Genomic DNA, 22,904 nt, shown 5'->3' on the forward strand with positions numbered 1-22,904 from the left:
CTGTAGAAGAAGAGAAGGATCTTGGGCTGCTAATCATACCTGAATTGGCATACCCATAGCGAGTGAAATGACAGGTGGCATCCATCAAAATCTGGAGTGTATCTTTGGGGTGATAAACTTGAGAAGTGAAGAGGTCATACTCCCATTCTCACTGGCCATTAATAGATCATACATTGAGCACTGTAAGCAGGTCTGGAAGCCATACAAGAAAATGGATATAAAACTATTAGAAGGCATCCAGAGCAAAACTAGTAGAAGGATATGTGAGGCAATAAACTACAGAAGCTGAGCTCATATTATTAGAGATGAGAAGATATGGGAGTCATGATATAGGGGTACAAGATTATGTTGAGGAGATATAATGATATTACCATGAACAGGAAGGAAGCAGGTTGGAGAAGATTTAGGCAGCAGTCTGCAGGACCTAACTCCTCCCTAGATCTGTAAAAGTACTTCTACACAGAGGATTGTGGACTGACTGGATGGAACTACCTGAATGGATGGTGGAGAGAGAATCCATTGAGGAATTCAAGAGAGTAGAGGACAGATAAAAGAAGGCTGGAGGGAAGGGTGGTGGAATGAAGGCAGTCTGGTAATTGTATTTAAAGGAGAGACTAGATAGGTTAGTTGCTGTCTTCTGCCACCATGTCAATGTGATGTAGTGTATTTCTTCTCAAACTGTTCCCCAGAAGTCTTACATACCTGCCCAGACCATATCCTGTCTGATTCCACCACTCTGCAGGCACAGTTAATTCCTCAGGTTCCATTTAGTGCCCTACTCTGATTTGTGTGGCATTTGTCTCTCTTCAAAGTGCATTTTACTTTCTTACATTGTTGTAAAAAAGTGACAGCATTGCTTTATGTTATTCATTTCATTCTCTTAAAAATGTACTGTCCTGCTATGATCTACTACCTTACCTTTATTAAGTGACATTCCCAAAAAAGCTTGACCAGGCATGCAAAATATCTCACTCACTCTCTCTTTCTCTCTCTCTCTCTCTATGTATATATATATATATATATATATATATATATATATATATATATTTTTTTTTTTTTTTTTTTCTGCAGAGAACTTTTTTTTTAAAGAATCAGTTCTGGTTAGTTACCTGTATTTGAATTTAAATAAAAAAATGCCATAATTATACTAGTTTTATTTTATTATTTTAGAATGCGTGACTGATTTTTTTGTTTGCAGTATTGTAAATTTTTCATGTTGAGAAACATGTGCTGTGGTGTGTGTGTGTGTGTGTGTGTGTGTGTGTGTGTGTGTGTGTGTGTGTGTGTGTGTGTGTGTGTGTGCGTGTGCATGTGTGCATGCATGTGTGTGTGTGTGTGTGTGTGTGTGTGTGTGTGTGTGTGTGTGTGTGTGTGTGTGTGTGTGTGCGTGTGTGTGTGTTTGTGTGTGTATGTGTGTGGTGAGGAGCTACATTTTGGAACATGGAGGACGACATGGTATACAGTTTCAAAAATACACCTCCCCCAAATTAGGATACAGGGCCTGAAACAATGACATACCAAAATGTGCACCTGACTATCTTCTAAAATTCTAAGACAGACATCCAGGTAACTGTCCAAATTACCTACAGTCTCCCAAATCTTCAGCAATGTGCTAAATCCCTCAAACTGTGCTGAACTATATGCAAATGACAAAAATGTGCATTAAACAAAGACCATTTGGTTCCTCACCTGTATACTCGAACCTCCACATCTAACTTGGTTAACATGGTAACATGGATTTTAATGTCCCTTAATCTTGTCCACAGTTATTTGTCCTGATTCATAGATGACATTCCTTCCTTCCTCAGGGATGTAGCTGTTCCTTTTAAATAAGAGTGGTGGTGTATAATCCTGCTACTCTAATGAGGAGATGTTATGCTCACACCAAAGGTATATGAATGAGGAGGGACCTGCAGATTTACATTCACACTCCTCTTTTTACCAGTTTCTCCACTATTGCCTCCCTTTATTTTAAACTTCTTGCCATCTTGCCAGTTGATTATTCATACAATTCAGAATCAACATTTACCATAAATTCCTATGCTAGATTCTCACTGCCACCTTTTTTCCATGACTTTGCATATTTCTTGGAATTCCCCTCTCCAGCATACAGGTGCTCAACCTAGACCACTGAGTTTACCAGGGAGCTCTACCACATTTCTTATATCACCTGCTCATTTCCTTGCAATTCTTGTCTGACATATGCCAATTGCCTGTAATCACCCCTACCTGCTTCCTGTTGTCCACATGCTGGATAGCCTATTGTAGGGGATATGGACTTGTACAACCAACACAAGCATTTTTAGAACTGCAATCTGCCCAACGATTATGACTGGAATATTTTTGCCATCAGGGTGTCTGTGCTCACTGCCTGATCCTGCTAATTTCTTTTCATTTCTCCTTTGTTGGTTCATCATAGTAGCAGTATATAGATTGGTGTGTCCTAGCTGATATTTAGATTTTTCCATATGTAGTTTTTTAAACTACTAGTTTAAGATAAACTAACTGCATTACCATTTTATATCATATGTCTTCCTAATATTAAATATAATAATGTAGCTTCTGATTGTCTGGTCCTGGCTGCTTCTGTAAAGCTATTTGTATAAAGTACATACACATTCAAGCTTGGCCAAAGCTGCTGCCATATTCTTGACCTCCGATTTATTTTACTTAAGGTACTTATTAAGGTACTTATTTATGGTTTGTTTAATAAGAAAAGCATACCCATTGTCCCCGTTTCTGATATCTTCTTCAATGGTTTAGAGATATATTTAGTTATGGGCTCACAATCCCATACCATACCTGAAATTTAAATGCTACAGCATCAGCTCATGTACCTGCACACTGTTGTCCCCCAAATCTGCCTGTTCCCTTCCTGGTTCTCTAATGTCTCTACATTTCATGTGTTTGAGGCACAGCCATAGATATCCCTACAGCTGACTCAATCATATCACATCCCTCCACATCTAATCTCACCAATACATTCTCAAAATATTTCATCATACCCTGCTTTCTTGTGAATGGCTACCAATGTTGAGCAAATGGGGTATTTTTTATGCCAACATACTTTACTTTTGCTTCTTGAGGTCTTACTCAAGGAGAGCTGCACTTTCATGGATCTCTCTTACTCTTGGATCTCTTGATCTCAAAATTCTAACAATGATTTTATGAATTAGTATATTTGAGTAATACCATCTCCTGACAGCTTCCCTGTAGAAAAGCATTTAAAAATGTTTGTTAACCTAAATATCACCCACTTGTTTAGCATTTGCCACAACCCCCTTATAATATTTTCTATCTGTTTATTGTTGCTAGTTCATATTGCATAACTCCTAAATTAGATCATATTTCTGATTTATTATCTTCCCAATTCATCTGCTGTAGTGTCCGTCTGCAGTTGATGGGAGTTCTTACAGACCCCTTCTGCTTCCTGTCATCAGAACCAATAGGTCTGACATCCCTCACTTCTCTCTCTTTTTCTTGCAATATTATTCATCTTCTTCCAAATCATTTTTCTTTCTGCAAGTACCTTGCAGGAACAAGCAATAAATTACATTTCTCTTGAGTTACTTGACCCGCTAGACCAGACACTATTTTCAGCCAACACATCCATAACTACTAATTTCTATGCCAATGTGGTATGAAATATCTCTGTGCTGGTAGGCTTGACAGCAGTAACCTGGGCCTACTTAAATGTGAAAGAAAAGCATGTCATTTTATTGAATAAATAAAGCAGAATTTTGTTTTGCTTGGTCAGTTTTAATGACATTACAACTGAACTATCCCCAGCCATTCATTCGTTTATTCACTTCCATCACTGGATTCTTTATCTAACCTAGTGATGGAAGTGAGTTCCTGGCATTGATGTCTACTGGGTAGGACATCCCCTTTGTGCTAATGATGTATTTTTTTAGGGTTCATGGGACCTAGCGACCATTTCTGTGAATGACAAGAATGGGGTTCTCATTACTAAACAATTGCAAACCATTTTTTGTTGCCAGTTGTTAATTTAACTCATTGGTAATTAACTCATTTCTTAGAAGTGTTTGCCAGTTAGTCAATTACCTATCAGCAATTTTCACCCCTGAATGATAGTAATATATTCAAGCAGGGCATACTGACTGAGACAGGATATCAGCAGCCCCTTCTAGACATCTGCCTTGGCAGTAGTTTTAAAATTGTAGTTAATTATAGCAAAAAAGCTCACAAGAAAAAATATGTTATTACTAGAAGATGATTGGAAGTGCATAGGTTTGCTCTGCTTGAAGGTAATGATTTTAAAATATTTATGTTAACCTATTCGACCTGATCTTTAAGGATTTAATTACAGCTTAATTCTGAAGTTGACCTACGACATTGTCACTATCTATACTGGAATTTTTGTTCTTTGCATTTTTTTCTGTGATAAAAAAATGCCTGTACCTGGAGAAATGTGTATCATTTTGACTCTTGCTGTAATAATAACTTAGTAAATGTATATTCTGCTCATGCCCTGCATCTCATACCTGAATAAAAGCTATATATGATGGAAACTGCATGCAATATAACTGCACAGTGTGCCATATTTTTTATTCCCATAGACAACAACCATCAGACACGCCTCCCTTTCTCCACTTGATCTATTCATTCCTCTAATAACGGCAAAAGTCAGACACATTCATTTTCCAACCAAGGTGAGATCTCTGTTCCATTTGCTCTGTGTTTGGGGGGGGGTCTATATTAGTTTGCCATTATTTTCAGTGAATATCTATTCAGTGACACCTATTCAGTGAAAATCACTTCCATGATTCACTGAATTTTCCAAGGGCAATGAAACAATTGCCCCACAGCATAATGGAACCAACAAATAACTAAATAAAACCCACCCAAGTGGGGGGCTTCACCCCTCCACCCCCCTAACTATATATATCAACTCTGAGATTGCACTACAGTGGAGAAAAGGCCAAAGTTATCTGGTTAGCCAACTACTTCACTGAACTTGGGAAATTTATCAAATTGCGGAAGTGATTTTCACTGAATATGTGTCGCTGATTAGGCGTTCGCTGAAAATAACTTGGCTAACTAATATAGACCCACTTAGGGCAGGAGTTACATTATCTTATTCACTACTATAGTAAGTGAGAGTTACAGCACCAAGCTGTCCTCTGTTCATGCAGGATTCCACTTCTAGTACCTAACTCCTTACCATACAGTTGGTGGCTTTTGCATATTCTGCTGCTGTGTGAGGTCTCATTTGTGCTATGTTCCTTGGCTTACATGCAACATGCAGCCATACTTAACCAACAGCTGATCCTGAAAGCCCTCAATACCTCTGTTTGGGTCTTCATTACAGGGGGCCATACCACCTCCATCCCTCTGTGACAGGTGAATTGTTATCAGCTATTGACTGCCGCCCTCACTGCCTTTGTATTTCCTGTACCTGAGGACAACCTAGCACATTTTAGTGGGTATGTAAGGCATAACAGGCCAAGATTGTCCTTAGAGATTTAGCTGTAAAGCAGTATGAAATTGTCTAGTAAAACATCTGAGACAGCACACATAGATATTCGGTAACAATAAGTACTTAAGCTTTGCTTGTAATTGCAAAGGTAATGGAACAACTGCATGTTGAATTTCTAAATCCAGATTTAAAAATGATAGCCATTTTTTTTTTCTTTTCCTGTAGATGGATATTTCAAATATTAAAAAAAATTATTTTTAGGGACAACCACACACATATTCATTCTTAATTTATAAAAACTTAGCACACATATCTCTGTCAGTGCATCAAGAGAAGTCCGCAGCAAGCATATGGAGCCCTGCATCATCTGAGCTGAGACCACTGATCACTAGAGATCTGCAACCTGCTTCTCAAGAAATAGCTTGGGATTAGTGGCACTGTGTTAATCCTGATGAGAGAAGGAACAGAAAGATACTAATTCCTTGCTACATACAGCTGCAGGGAGACTAGCACTGGCAGTATTCAAGTAGCAACTAGCATGCAAATCACTACTGTTTCTCATACTTGGAAACACATGCATAATTTCCTCCTGGAAAATTTCCAGTAAAACAAGATACTGCTTTCATGACCACAGACTCATGGCTTGCTGATATAATTTCACTGAAGGTCTTATAGCTCTAGGAGTTTTGAGGCAGCATAGAAACTGCCTTATGTTTACTGACAACTCTTTACTTCTGGATCATTTTGATTCCATATGTGAGAGATATAAATATTTAGTTTGGAGACATGTCGCAACAAAACCCACTGCCAATAAGTGGCAGCATAATAATTTACAAACATATGTTGATGTGGATAAAAAAATCTCTGGCTGAGTTTCACACATCCTCATGCAGCAAACCTCAGCCACATATATGTAAGCCACATATATGTCTGCTCCCCGCCTCTCACACATACCTCTATAATAGGTTTATAGGTGATTACTAGGCTAATGGCACAAGAAACTTTACAAGCCTAACCAATAATACTCAGGATATGAAAATATTATATCTTAATTCCCCAGATATGGAATGGGGTAGTATCATGGTATGGATTCACTTTATAAGCTTGAAATTCTGAAATCTCGAATTACAGAATCTCGAGCCTATAAAATAGAAAATCCAAATACCCAAAACCACACAATCACGAAGCCCTAAATCCTGAAACTGCAAAAACTATGAAATTCAAACTCCCAACACTTTCAAACACCATTACAGCACACACGCACACAACTAAACAAGCACACACACCTACCCTTATTATATGCAGGGGGGCAAGCCCCCCTGAACCCTCCTACTTTAATATTCTAACTCCAAGGTCACACTACATACACACACACAAAACACCACCACACAAACTACATTCCTCTCGCACATACACATCACAGTAACAACACACACTAACATACACTACAGCCCCTACCCAACACCCTTAAACATAAACACTTACCTGAATCCACAAACACATCACCACACCAGAACCACTTATTCAAAATCTCCCACATTTGTGATTTTGAATTTCGCACTTCTGTGGTTGCAATCTTCCAATCCTTCTACTTTATGAACTCGAGATAGTGAAATTTGAGATTTCATTATTTCGAGCTATAAAGTGTTCCCCAGGGTATTGGGTCTTTAGGTGTTGGAGATCTGAGTCATTTTACAGACTGCCTCTGTCTATAAGGGACATGAACAGTACCCCGGGAGTGAATTTATGGTTCCCCATCCATTTATCCAATTTCTTTTTGAGAGAGTGAGGGTCATGCTTTGTTTTACGAAGATGGGAAGTTTATTCCATAGATGAGATAGCTTTTGGAATACAAATCTGTCTCTCCAACAAGTTCTGTTAGAGTCACAGATAAGGTTTAGGTCCATGGGAAATGTTACTCTTATACAATTTTTCTTGCAAATATCTAACATTTTCTTCAGAACAGAGAATGCCTTGAAGTTTAGGCATAAGTTTCTTCTCAGTAAACAATATTAGACTGAGTAAAGGGAGAGGACCTTTAAACACTTGGTATATTTTAGTGAGAAACTCTGGGGCTGCTCCAGTTGGTGTAAGTGCCTGGTTAGGTGCATTCAGAATGGAGCACTGTACTCGATAATTAGCCTGTTGGGGGCCAAGTACAATGGCATCATGACTTCCTTAGATCTTGATTCCATGCCGTTACTTATAAGTTGTGCCACACAGAAGGATTTCCTCCTGTGTATCAGTGTTCCTTGGTCCTTCACCACTGGGTCTACTTTTAGGGGTGTGCTTTCAATATTATAATTTGCAGGGATATCATTTTTTAGCATTTAGTCTCAGACCATGGTTTTTGCATCAGTCATTTGTCATTTTTAGGCCTGTTTGTAGGATATCAACATCATTTGGGGATTCAATGATTGCTCCCAGCTTATTGTCATCAGCAAACTTGGTGAATCACCAAAACTGCAAAGCTGCTTCCATAATGTTCCATAAGCCTGCAAAGACTCAAAAGGTCTTTGTAACTGGAGATTCCATAAGTAAACATTCCAATACTGTGTTTCCCAAAGTGGACAACAAAAGAACTATAGTAAGCTGTGCTTCTGGTGGTGAGTTGTTAAAAAACATGCTCACAGCCCTTCACCTGTTTAAATATCAGTATGACCTTGAGGTTGTCCACGTAGTAGTAAATGACCTTAACAACTTCATAGGTTCATAGGTTCATAGGTCGGTACTAGGCTATCGACCCTAGGGACTATACAAGTCTAGCCATAACATTTCCCTGGATATTTCTTCCCAGAATATTTACTTCCCTGGTCCCCTGTCCAGCAGGGTGACTGACATGATACCCGGGGTGAATATCCTATCTCCCATCCAGTCATCAAGGTTCTTTTTGAAGAGGGCCAAAGAGGCACTCAGCTTGACATTTATGGGCAATTTATTCCAGAGTATGGGGAGTCTCTACGTCAGGAACCTATCCCTCCAGCATGTTTGGTTCATTGTGATGACAAGGTTTAGATCCCTGGAGCGTGTGACTCTGAGAGATTGGGATTTCTTTAAGTGTAGCATGTCCAACAGCACTGGGTTTGACATGGCCTTGTATGTTAAGCAGAGATTGCCTCTGAGTAGGCAATATGTGACAGAGTATAGTTGGAGTTTTTTTAGACGGTCAGCATAGGGCATCTGCTTTAGGCCTGTGATTCTTTTTGTGAGGTATTTCTGTGGCCTTTCCCATTGTTGCAGGTGTCTTGTGAGGTACATACCAAAGGGGGCATTGTACTCTATAATGGGTCTAATGAGGGATGAGTACAGTGGGACAATGACCTCCTTTTTTCTGGACAAAAATCCCTTAGTGATGAGGGGTGCCACATAGAAGGATTTCCTGACTGTTGTGGCTATGTGATTTTCGAAGGTGAGACCACTGTCCACCTGTGTCCCTAAGTCTCTTATCACACTTTCAGTGTTTAGTGTACTGACACTTATGTGGTAATTCATGGGTACATGTTTTTTCCTAAAGGGGATAACTATACATTTCTTGGCATTGAGCTTGAGCCCATGGTCCGGCACCAAGCATCTGTTTCTGTAAGACCATTTTGTAGAATATCCACATCATTTGGGGATTCAATAATGGTTCCCAGTTTGCAGTCATCTGTGAACTTTGTTAGCCAGAGTCCCTTTGTGCTGGCCTATACTTCAGAGAAGTAGATGCCAAACATGAGCGGACTGAACCCTGAGGTACTCCATTTGTCATTTGCCTGGAGCTGGATTTTGAGTCAGCTACTTTTACAGTATGGGTTCTGTCAATAAGCCAGTTGGCAACCCATCGAGTGACGTAGGGATTAATGCCCAGCTTAGTAAGTTTATCTATGATTCCAGAGTGGGGGATGGTGTCAAAGGCCTTGGTGAGGTCCAGATAGGCTGTGTGGGCCGCCTTACCCTTGTCCACGGATCTGGAGACTGATTTGAAGAAGTCAATCAGGTTGAGGAGACAAGATCGGCCCTTTACAAAGCCAAACTGGGTGGGGTCCAGTGTTTGAAGGTTGCCAATGTCTTTGTTTATAAGTTCCATGATAATGCGTTCCATGGCTTTGCAGATTAGGCTCATTAGACTGATGGAATGATAGTTCCTGGGATCCAAGGTGGATCCCCCCTTGTGGAGTGGGATAACTGTAGGTGTGTGCCACTCACTGGGCACAAAGCCTGATATGAGGCTATGATTAAACATTACACTTAGGTGGGGTGCCAGTTCATTTTGTAGTTCATGTAGTACACAGCCCTGGATGTCGTCTGGTCCCATGGATGCTGTATTCTTAGCTTTGGAGAGCGCGTTTTTTACGTGTATGGTTGTGATTACTGGAATTTGGCAATCTTTTGATATTGAGATGGGCCCTTTAGGGGGTGAGAGGGGGTGAAGTTGGCACTGAATTGATCTGCCAGGATATTGGCAATATCCTTGGGATCAGTATATTTGATGCCATTCTGTTGTAGCTCAGAGCAGATCTGAGCATTGCCATTTAGATTCTTGACATAACTATAGAATGCCTTGTGGTTGTCCTTGGAACCTTTGGCAATTTTATTTTCATAACTAGCTTTGGAGGATTTTATGAGGGATGTCAGCTTCTTACTGAGGCTGGTAAGGGAGATTTTTGCATCCTGGGATTTTCCTCTTTTCTGCAACAGTTTCTTTCTTCTGTTGTGTAGTTTGTTTATGGCAGGGGACCACCAGATTGGGTTCCTTTTTTGGAGGAGACTGTCTTGGTTCTGTTTGGAATGGCATGATTCATGCACAAGTGGATGTGCTCGTACAGTGCCTTAGTGTAGGATTCAGCAGTCGAACTTTCAGTTCCCGTCTGCATTGGTATTATGAAATTTGTCTCTTCTGACTTGAGTAGCATGAAGTTGGCTTTGGAGAAGTTTTTTATGGAGGTTTCCCTACTGGGGGGTGGGGGTGGGATGTGGATGTCAGGGGTGATTAGCTTATGGTCAGACCTAACCAATGAGGGGGTGACTACTGGTGTGGAGCATCGTTCTCCCATGTTGGTGATGACCAGGTCTAGGATATTTGAGCCCTTGGTGGGACTATGGATTAGTTGGTCCAGGGCATCAGAATTTATGAATTCCAAGAACCTTTGGGCAAAGGTGTTGGCACCAGAGTATGTTTCCCAGTTAATGGCAGGGTAGTTGAAATCACCCATTATTAGGGTGTTTTGTTGTATCTTAATATTTTCTAGTATGTTTAGAAAGGTGTAGTGAGAATCTTGGGGCATGGTGGGGGATCTGTAGCAAGCTACAATTTGGATTGCAGTCTTACCTAGTGTTAGTTGCACCTGTAGGATTTCAGATGCATTGTGTTGGGCCACTAGCCTGGAGGTGTGAATATCCTTGGTGAATATGGACACTCCTCCATCTTTAGTGCTTCGGTCCTGGTTTGGTGGTCGAAAAGTGTGGTAAGAGTTGTAGCCTGGTATTGTAGGGTTGCTCTGTGGAGCCTTGAACCAGGTCTCAGTTACTGCACAGATATTGATGTTCTCCATTTTTAGGAGTGCCTCGAGAGAGTACATTTTGAGGTTTAGACTTCTAGCATTGAGTAGTATTATCTTCAGATTTTGCATGCTTATATCTGTTACGGTGGTGGTTTTGTCCTTTGAGCTTTGCCCAAAAAAGGCACTATAGGGGTGGCAAGAGCCTTAGCCAGTAACCTGAATCCCAGGGATGACAGGTGCAGACCATCTCTGGCAAAGCATCATGGTCTGTCAATCATGTCGTCCCAGGCAGACAGATACTGGATCCCCTTTGAATGACACCAGAAACTTAGCCAATTGTTGAAGTCAATCATTTTGTCCTTATACTGTGGTATCATTCTGGGCGAAGGTAGGATGCTGCTCAGGGCTAGGGTCATACCTGCCTGGGCTACATGATCCAAGAGCTCTTCCATGTCTCTTTTCATGTAGTCCAGGGAGGTACGTCTCAAGTCATTCACTCCAACATGGACAATGACAGAGTCATATTTGTACTTGTTGTTGAGTGACTTGAGTGCATGCGTTATGTGGTGGATCCTGGCACCCGATAGGCAGCTGACAGTAATTTTCTCCTTGTTCAGCCTGGTGAGTGGGACATCAGTGTGCCTGACTATAGAGTCACCTATGACTAAAGTGTTGGGTATGTTGTCTTCCTTAGGGTCTGTTGTTTGGTGGCACACTGGTGTTTTGAGCTATGTGTCACTTTGGTTGTGATTGGTATTTGTTTGCATTTCAGCTTCGGAGGTCCATGTTGCTTGGGCAGATTAATGTTAAGGGCCTCCACATAAGTGAGTTTAGTGTTACTATGTGTGGATGTTGGTGGCATGAGTTTTGAAGGTCTATGTGTTGCTTGAGGTGTAGTGCAGGTATTAACCTTCTCCTCTTGCACAATCTTGGCTGGAGAGAGCTTTGCTTCCAGTTTGGTTATGTAAGTGCATCTCTCGCAGGTTGTAGTGTTGGGTGGTAGGAGGAGAGGGGTGTCTGTGTACATGAGACAATTGCTGCATTGTCCCAGTATTCCCAGATTCACCAGGTGGACAGGAGAAATCACTGGAAGCTGGCCCTTGGAAATGCTTGTTTCGGTGTTTCTTCTGTAAAGTACAAGAACTGTTTTCCCTTACCTTGGCAAGGTACTTTGCAATTATAGACTGTTTAGTGCCTATGATTAATTTCTCCTTATTAACAAGGAGAATTGAGTGCTTGTATCAGTTTAAGGCTTTCTAGTGCTTTCCCGCAGGTTAGTTACAGGAAAGGTGGGAAACAAGTGCAGATGTGGGCTTTTGAACCAGAAAGTTGAAAGAGATGGAAAAACTGCCCAAACGGCCAATAAACTACAATTTCTGGGCCAGAAACCACTCCTCTTGTGGTAGATAGGCTACCTAGTGCTTACCACTCCCACTGATAAGCTAGAAGGCTTCCCTCCAACACAGAAAGGCTTGGGGGGCACAGAAGCTTACCAACAGTCCTGGATACAGAAAATCTGTACCTGGACTAGACTAGTTACAGGAAAGGCGGGGAACAGGCTACAGGGGTTGTCCTTCCCAAATGCTCTCTTTGTACACAGTAGGAGTGCCTGAAATCAGAATATGATCTCACTGCACTCAGTTGAGTGAGCAAATGAGATGGGCCTAGAAGGAGTATCCAAATACAAATTTACAAGAGGGGCGTGCAATTTCAAAGCCACCAAGATCACAGAGACATAATTTTCAGTTCAATTAATATTCAGTGAGGAACAAAAAAAAAATACAATGCAGTACTATATGAAACAGTGCAGATAAAAGTGTACTTAAATTTGCCTATACGTCCAGTTGATTGCAGGTAGATCGTAGCTGGCCAAAGCTCAGATATTTAGCAGAAATAACCCAAGATGCACTACTTATATAAGGCAGGACAGCCCCTAGGCAAAAACAAAGAATACCAGTGAAGTGAATCTATCCCCCACTGCTATCAGTGGCTACAATGGCTACAAATTCACTTCACTGGTGACTAGTGCAAGTTCTTTTCATATTGTCATATAAGGTAATGATTTTATGTGAAAATAGATCTTTAATAAAAAAACTGAAACTACAGCCAGTACTCTCACCTATCCTAGTATATAACTGTGATTGGGATTACTTAGTGATAACCATTTGGGGCAGGAAGCCTTCCTGTCTCAGTTTAGGCATATTGTAGCGATGTTATGTCTCTGACATCTGTTTTCATCAGCATACTCAATTTCATTTTTAATATTACATGTATTTTGGGTATCTTGTTCTACTTATTTATTTATTTTGGAATTGTACTCAGTCACAGTTATAAAACTTACTCCACCAACGCACACTGTCAGGGCCTGGGCAACATTACTATTTAATGAATACTATTGTAGTTATTAAACATTATTAGACAATGACAGAACAAAATGAAACTCTATAGTGAACAAACACTCTCCAACAGGATAATAATGTATGAGGAGAGCCTGATAAAAAACAAACAGCCACCGCAGTGATTAACCTCAGTAAATGTGGCTTTTAGAAATGTAATTAGAGTCCAAAAAATAAATAAATAAATCAATAAATAAACAAAGATTAGTCTTTGCTCAAGAAAGCAACTACACCAGTACTTATAAGGATATACCATTTCCCTTGCACTCACTAAGCACAGCTCTCAATCTGCACTTAGTGAACATCGAGGCAAAATAATAATAATAATAATAATAATAATAATAATAATAATAATAATCTGATGTTTCCCTTCTCCTCCTTAATCACACAAGTATGAAAAACAAAATAAAACAAAAAGAACTAATGTGTTTGTGTGTGTGTGTGTGTGTGTGTGTGTGTGTGTGTGTGTGTGTGTGTGTGTGTGTGTGTGTGTGTGTGTGTGTGTGTGTGTGTGTGCGCGCGCATTGTTATTGTTGTTTTTAAGTCATTTATTTAAACCCAACTCTTAATGTCCTCAAGAACTTTAGTATATCAGGCCTGTCTGTCAAAATTTTTCTTTTAGTTCTTACAAATTCATATTCACTGCTTTAGTAATGCTGTTTATCCATCTTAGCCTCTGTCTTCCTCTTCTTCTTCTACTTTAGATCTTTCTTGCACCAGTATTTTTTCAGGTAAACCCTGTCTTCACATTTTGTGGACAAAGTATGTAAGTTTTAGCTTTACTATCAGACTTTCAGCAAACAGTCTGGGTTTATTTCCTTGAATAGTGACTGATTTTATTTTCTTGCAATTCAAGGAATTCTCAAAAGTTTTCTCCAGCGCCACAGTTCAACAGTATCAATGTTCCTGTGTATAACCTTACTTACAGTTCAATGAGTATGTTATTACTGGAAAAACATATTATTGACTGTACGGACCATTGCTGACAATGTGATATCTCTGCACTTCAAGGTCTTATCCAGATTTGCCATAGCTTTCCTTCTGAAAAGGAAGCACTTTTTAATATCAGAGCTGCAATCACCATCTGCTGAGATCTTTGAGGCCAGAAAATAACATCTGTCATTGCCTCCACTTCTACCCCATCTGTTTTCAAAGAATTGATAGGACTAGATGACACAGGGGCCAAACCAGAAAGGTTACAGTGAGGTGCATCATTAACAATTCAGGGACAGTCCCACCATTGAGCTTTAGTATGAAGATGTGTAGCACCATGGTAGGATGACTATGTGGCCATGCTACATGCTAATGAGGCATTCTGGGATAGACACATATGCTAATTAGCCACATGCTCTCCCTGGAAATGCCTACAGTAAAACATTTATATAGCTGAGCAGAGCTTGTCTGCACAAAGGAGCAGGGCCACTCATGGCCCCTCATGTTAATGAACACAGGCAAAAGCTCGAGTTTACTCCTCATGGTACTGGTAAGTACTAGAGAGTTTAGGAGACAGGTGGTGCTGGGGATATATGCATGTCTGAATATGTGGGGCTGCACGTATGAGTGTATGTGTGAGTGTGTGTCTGCCTGGAAGGTCACAGTAGGGGTGTTAATTAGGGGATAAGTAGCAGAGGTGTGTGTGTGTGTGTGTGTGTGTGTGTGTGTGTGTGTGTGTGTGTGTGTGTGTGTGTGTGTGTGTGTGTGTGTGTGTGTGTGTGACTGAATGGTGAGTATGTCTGTGACTGAGATCAGGTGAGAGGTCTATATACATGTGTGTGTGTGTTTGTCTATATGAGTGAAAGGGTAAGTGTGTCGGTGAATGAGATGAAGTGAGAAGGTTATATACATGTGTGTGTGTATGTGTGTGTGTGTGTGTGTGTGTGTGTGTGTATGTGTGTGTGTGTGTGTGTGTGCGCGTGTGTGTGCGTGTGCGAGTGTGCATGTGTGCATGTGTGTGAGTGTGTGTGTGTCTGTGTGTGTGTGTGTGTGTGTGTGTGTGTGTGTGTGTGTGTGTGTGTGTGTGTGTGTGCACATGTGTCATACCTCTCAGCTGTCCAGTTTTTTCGCAGAATACCCAGATTTTTTACTTATATTTTAGGTCTGTTCCTCATACAATTTGTGGTTTTCTTGTAAATCATTAAAGATTGAAGTCACTAAATAAAGACATACATTTGAGTTTCAGACACTAAATTCATGCCAACACAACACTTTTTATACTAGCAACTTTCTAAGTTTGTATTAGCAATATTTAAAATTTGTCCCTATTTTTGGTCCTTTGTACCCGCCATAATTTTTGTTTGTCCAGATTTCTTGTGCTGGGAAATTGAGAGGTATGGTGAGTGTGTGTGTATGTTTTTGCCATATGAGGTGGGGTCTGTCACACCTTTAGGATCTCCTTGACTAATTAGCAAACTGATAACCATTTGAATGTCTGAACCTAGTAGAGTGAGTCCTGAATTATGGAGACTGAATAACCAAAAGAACACACATATACTAAGTCTGAGATGCCATTTCTCAGAATATTCCTTTTTCTCCAAGGTATGGCAATCTCAGAGTTGGTATATGTAAGTTCAGGGAGTGTGGGGGGGTATGCCCCACCATGGGGTGGGTGCAGGGAGATTTCCGCCCCTGCAAAAAGTAGTTTAAAGGAGGAGTAATTTTCGAAATTCATTCTTTTCCTGTGGTTTCAGTCTTTTTTTTTTTTTTTTTTTGGCTTGTCAGCACTCTATTTTGATTGTTGACATTTAATAGGGAGCCAAGCAAACCATACAATACTGAGTCTAAGTAGAACACTAGACACCAGGGATACTCTTCATATTGTCCCTTAAAGACACTTACAAAAGGTTTTGTAGTATTAAATACATGGGTTGAGGGAACCTTTTTTATAATGTGCCTTAAAGTCACTTAATAAAATAAAAATAATAAAATGTAGCACAAAAGACGTGAGGTAAGTGGAACACAAGACACAAGAGATACTCAAAAAAGGCACTAAATGATTCAAACCCCTTGCTCTCTCATCTTCCATATAGGATATAAGTCTTCTGTGTCAACACTGTACACCAGGGATGGTATAAGATAGTCACCTACATGTTTACAAAAATAGTAAAGTAACAGAAGGGAAAAGGGTTTGAGCCTCACATCTTTGTCACGGGGAGTACAGGATTAATCTAGTACTCTGTCTCTAGGAAACTCTCATTTCTGGTATTCTTCAATGACTCATCGAGTTTGTGAGTTACAAAGGTTATGTATGTCTGCTTTTAGCTCATGGAAAGCTCTTTTTGTTAGTATTTAATAGAACTGCTTTCCACTTCACCTGTACCAAGTTTCTTTACTTAAATGTTTGGTTAATTTCTTATGTTATCCACAGGCATGGAGTTCCTCTGAGCTACCTGTGTTTTAAAGGGAAAAGGTGATTCTGAACTGGTTGAAGGTTATAGAAGGAGCTTAGTACAATTTTTGGGCTCTTGTGCCCTCAGTCTGTACCCCTCAGTTTTTTTTGTTTTTTTTACTGGCTATTTTCTTCCATTTCAGGGATGGATCTAATAATTTTAGTGCTGGAGGCATTTTTTGGAACTTTGCAATCAATTCCAGGTCAAGCATTTCATTCAATAATTGAAAACCAGAGGAAGCAGAGTGAAGCATTAATTATAATTTCTTGGCCCTCCTTTCCTTTGCAGTACAGTCTGTGTTATGAATTAGTCTCATGCAATATCTGAATCTATGCTAAGTGAAATGTAGGCCTATAAGGGCTTTGCTGGAAGGGTGTGGTAAAGTGGTTATTAATGAAAATCTCAGGTGTTCCATTCCTCAGTTATAGGAAGGTTGCCATTACCAGAGACCAGTGCCTGTAATTAGCTACTGTACACATATTAAAATAATGAAGACAGCATTGAATTTGGCACCTTACACATTCCAAATATTTGTTGGTAGAAATACAAAACTATTGCAATATTTCCTGCCTTACTATTTAGTGAGAGGCTAATGCTGAAGATGTCACACTGAGATCCACTGATAAATGTCTTTTTTAATTATGCAATCTCTGCCTTTTATAAACCTTTTCAGTTAATTTGCACTTTACCTCAACCTTCATGTTAACATGGAGCCAAGTGGCTTTTAAAATGGTAGAATATAAAAGACTGATGAATGTTTGGTCAGATTTATGACTTTCTCATGCAAATGACATATAGCCACGGGTAGCTCTATGAATCTCATTAAAGCACGTATGCGTTAATGCTGCCATTTGCATAGCTGTCATTGTAAGGCTGTGGATATGCTGCACACTGCTCATGTATGTGCATGTGTACCTCAGCTTAAGTGCAGATAACTGGTGCATGTGCTTTTAGCCTATGCATTCCTACACCCAGAAAGTGCCTGTACAGGTGTAAGGAGCTAGACAGTGATGTCATACCCTAGTAGTCTTAGTTTCGTACCTCTGCACTTCATTCTGACCTCAGAGAGATGACAAAGTGCCAGTACAACCTTGAAGAAGCTTGGACCAGGGGATGACATGGAAATCTACTTTTTTTAAAGGTTTCCAGCCAAGAAAAACTGATCCTACACAGAAAGGGGAAAATTATATTCTTCTAACCAAAGAGGCACTAAAAATGTGCAAGTATCTACAAGACTGATGCAAATGATTACCATAAAATGAAGCAACAAAGTTTAGTAAGAACAGTGACTACTAAGGTTGCTGCAGGAATCATTTGAGGTGATTTTGACACCAGTACTTCTTGACACTCATAACATCTGCAGGCAGGCACTGTAGAAGGTTATTAGTGGTTGGATGACTTTATGAATTTTATATTAGGTGTACTTAGCATGGTACCTGTGTACACATAATTCATATATGCTTACTCATCAAGTACTCCATCAACATAAGGTGTAGTACAAACTCTAAAGACAGCTCATGGTAAGTGTGGGCATCACTCCTTTAAGAAAAAAAAAATCACATGTAACTGTCACATGTCACATTAACCGGACCTTGTCATATTTCTTCACAAGATCAGCACTAGAACCAATCGCATGCTATACTGCAACACAGCAGGCTGATTCTGACAGCAGAATGGCTGCTCATGATGACGCAATAACCCTTATTCTCATGACACAGCCAAAAGACAGTTGGTATACAGCCATAAAGTGTACTGGTACTGCCCTCTACCCCAGCAGCAGGTGGATAACTCTGTATGCAGTGACACAGGCTTACCCATTCTCAGCATAATGAGAAAATGACATGACAACAAGGGGGCACCACATAGCTCAATGCCTTTTTCTTGTGATCAGCCTAAATCCTTTGATGAAGAGAATGCCCTTTCTAAGGTAATATTACCTACAGTTATGATAGTACACAGGTGCACCAAGTGAAGACTTATTTCACAGCTAGATCCAGGGACATGCAAGGCCTTGTCTGTCCAGCAGGAGATGTGACATGACATAGTTCATGCCTGACTACTGCACTGTGAGTCAGGTAGATATGGTTAGAGCACTACAGGATATATGCAAATACATTCACCAGTACATGGGAATGGTGGTGACCACGGACAATGCCATAATAATCCTCATGCATAGAATAGTTGCACACATGGCATCCATGTCAGCCTCCATATACACACTACTAAGGACTTACTAGACATACATGGGGACAGCAGAATTCTACAACATGTGTTAGACCCTCTCAGTCAAGGTCTAGGTCCTGTAGCACTGTTAGGTCAATGTCAAGAGGGTCCCCTGGATCCAGTAGATTACATCAATGGAGAATCTCACATACCGGCACTTGCTCATAATCTCTGGAACGATCACCCACATTATCTTTGGGAGACATTTTGTGTGACATCTTCCAAATCTAAGTTAAGTTTTGACAATTATTCACACAAAAATTACTTACTAAGAAGTCAGTTTTCAGACAGCACCAATGCTGCACTTATTTATTGCACCTGAAAGAAAGGAAATCTACAAAAACAGGAAAAAGACATACCCCCTCAAAAATAAACAAACAAACAAAAAAAAAGCAGCAATAACAACTACCTTTCTTTTAGCAAGTAAATAAAAATTTAGTAAGTAACACAGTATAGCCCTAAATGTGTTTCATAACACCTGCTTTTTTATACTTCAAAGTCTGGCAGAATAACTAATGCTTGTGCCACTGAATCATGAAAACAGTATAGAAAATAACAGCTAATATGTTTAGAAGACAAGCTTTTGTTTACAATATATGGAGAAATGTTTGATGTATAGTCTCAATTGACCATCTGCCAGTCAGCATAGTCCAAGAGTAACACTGCATGCATCAGATATCTTTGTAGCTCACATACATAGTGAATGCCATGGCCTGTAGTTGTGTACTAGACATCACCTCTTTGCTGGCACAGCTGTGTACCATGCACACATCTGTCAGAGGGCTTGATGTGCTACTGCCATTGGTTACCCACTGTCGCTATAATCACTGATGGGACAAATGATAGAGGGAGATGGCCTGTACTTTAAAGAAAACAATAAAAATTCCCAGAAAGGTGGAATTAGTTAAAAAGCAAAATCCTAATTTAAATGTGGCAAATGATGTATGACATAAAATATAAAGTGAATAGGTAATTTAAAAAGACACATCAAACCAGTCAAACCAAATAAATGGATGTGAAGCAGAGTGAGTATAAGTTTGTCAAATACACAGGGTGTGATTGTTACTATAATGAATAAGGACAGTGTGTTTCATGTGTCAGACGGTGTAAGAAATAGAAAAGAATTGACCATTTTCTCATAATCTGTAATAAAACATAATCAATAAAAGAGGTTGCTACTGGAAATAAAACTAACGTGGAAAAGTATTTTTTCTTGAGTTCAGTCACAACTGTGTCTGATGGAGGAGCAGACTGACAGGTTAAGATTTTGTTTTATGGAAGTGAGTTTTACAACTTATATGGAGCTGATGTTACTGTGATATTCACAGGCTACATATAAAAGCTTCTCAAAGCATCTCCAGTTGCATGAAGCAAAGAGTAGAATTCATAGCCCTGCAGGCAAACTCATGCACATGGGTAGATTTCCCAAGAATCAAAAAAGACTCAAGGCAAGGTTCAACAAAGGAACATCCATAGTTTATCCACAGTTTATCCACAAAGAATCAACGAAGACAGGTTAATACAATCAAAGTAAACACTTTCATCCAAACCAAATGAAAGAACTTCAAAAGACAATTACAAACCATGAAAAGCCAGTATAAATAATTCAAATAAAATGACATCACTTCCCCTAATAACCATTTAAAGACATATTCTCCCCATTAACACTACATATACATTCCTATTAAGTAAATAAGTAACTTTTCACTACCTTTCATGCATATTTTAAAACAAGTCGCATATAATAACACAAATACTGTACTTTAAAAAGTTTTTAAACAGAAGGAGTTGATCGGGTAGGTAAAACCACCCAGTGCCAGCGTTTGGTGGATGCTTTGCGGAAGGATGGCCATCAGGCTGAAATTTTGAGATTCCCTGGACAACGGCAACTGGTCAGCTCATTAATGCATACCTGGAGAACAAAAGTAGCTTGGAAGATCATACAGTGCACCTGCTTTTCTCTGCTAACCGATGGGAACAAGTGCCACTGATCAAACAGAAATTAAACCCTGGCATTACTTTGGTCATAGATAGGTATGCCTTTTCAGGCTTTGCTTTCACAAGTGCAAAGGAAGGTTTTACCTTAGACTGGTGCAAGCAGCCGGATGTAGGACTTCCAAAGCCTGATGTAATCTTCTTTCTACAGCTGGATCCAGCTGATGCAGCTAAATGTGGAGATTATGGAAATGAGCATTATGAGAACAGTCCTTTTCAGAAGGTGGTTTTGAGTCGGTTCAAATATCTAATGGAGGATGAAGATTTAAACTGGAAGGTGGCTCCAATTGCTTCTCAGTGACACCTAATATCTCAGTTCCTGTTAGAGGTACTTTTCTGGGAGAATGAATCACTGACACTGCATCAGGCACAAATTATGTATGATATTCTCTGGCAAAGTTAATCATCTCCAACTTTCACTTAGCCTGCCATCTCCTGTAGGAGACCTATCTCTTGCAATTAAGTGACTGGCTACTAGGTATCGTCACATTATAAGCTATTGTATATTAATTTTCTACACCTTTGTTAATCCTACATCTAGTACTCTGTCTCCAGTTTTTCTACAAACTTTTTCACCATCTCTCCTTGTCCTAAGGTATCCTTTATTACCTGCTATTCCTCTAATAGCCTGAATCTCTTCCTACTAGCCTCTTGACTGTCTTCCACACTCTCCCACTCCAACTCCCAGATCTACCAGACTTACCTGCTGAATTCTCATACTTCACTGATTGTCTTCCTTGACAGACCACTCTCTTGTCTCTACCCGCTCCGTTTGCCCTTTGGCCTCACTCCGCTCCCCTACCCTGCCCCCAAATCTCACCCACGCCCAGTGTTCCTACATTTATTCCCCTAAAGGACACACCCCTCTATACCTACACCTATCATACAAAACACGTCATTAACACTCCCAACCTCCTTTCTTTCACAACCCACCCACTTATACCTACCTCTCCTCCCTCCTTTTCCTAATACCTAACCTACTACTATATCTCTCCAGTACTTTTAATACCTACCTCCCACTTCTCTCTCACCTCACCATCCTTTAAAATGTCTACGCCAATCATCCCCCACAAAGTACATTTATTAATTTGGGTCTTTTTATTACCTCCTCTAGCCACCACCTATCTCTTTACCTCCTATGAATATTCACTCCACTATACCCTTCCCTTCCCATCCAAACACACCTCAACACCAACAATACCTTTCTCTCAAAACTTCCTAAACCTCATTTTCAAACCCAGCTACCTACTAGCCAAATATCATAGATTAGCACACATTAAGTTCACTAACCTAAAAACTAGAAAATTATTTGACTTCTATTGTAAGCCGCAACAGCCTAACCTTTTAACACTCCCCCACTATTAGATGGGGACATTCACCCCAACCCTGGCCCTAACGATCCCCATACCACTGCAAACAACAACCAAGACAAAACTATGACCCTATCACCTACCAAACCTACCAACTCACTCTCAATAGCATATCTGAACATACGTAGTATTTGCAATAAAATTGCTCAAGTTCACGCCCTCCTACAGGCTCACCTATTTGATATCCTATGTTTATCAGAAACATGGCTAAAACCTACCATTAAAGACAATGAAATCACCCCACCTGGTTACAATATCATTAGACTTGACCGTACTTCCAAAAAGGGAGGGGGAGTAGCAATCTTCTATAAAACAGAGCTACAAGTCAGCACTTTAAATCTTAACTTACCTATGGACACTAGTGCAGAAATAATTATCTCCAAACTTCAGGTAAACACATGTAAAGCAATAAACATCATCTGTGTTTATCTTCCCCCAGGAAATAACAGTAATACACTCGAGTATATCCTTAACTGGCTTTCTATTAATCTCCCACAAGAAACCATAGTCCTCGGGGACTTTAATATAGATTGGAATTCCTGTACTAATATTAACCCCACCACCCATATTAACCTTTATGGCTTCTCACAACTTATAAACTGCCCTACCAGAAC

At 39.9% G+C, this 22,904-nt stretch overlaps 1 pseudogene; it reads left to right on the plus strand.

Moving 5' to 3' along the window:
* Positions 1-21,221, plus strand: part of LOC122802167 — a 62,464-nt pseudogene extending 41,243 nt beyond the window's left edge.
* Positions 21,222-22,904: the final 1,683 nt, after the last annotated feature.

Source organism: Protopterus annectens, chromosome 5.part0, assembly GCF_019279795.1.
Source record: "Protopterus annectens isolate FY-2018-M chromosome 5.part0, PAN1.0, whole genome shotgun sequence".
NCBI lineage: Eukaryota > Metazoa > Chordata > Ceratodontiformes > Protopteridae > Protopterus > Protopterus annectens.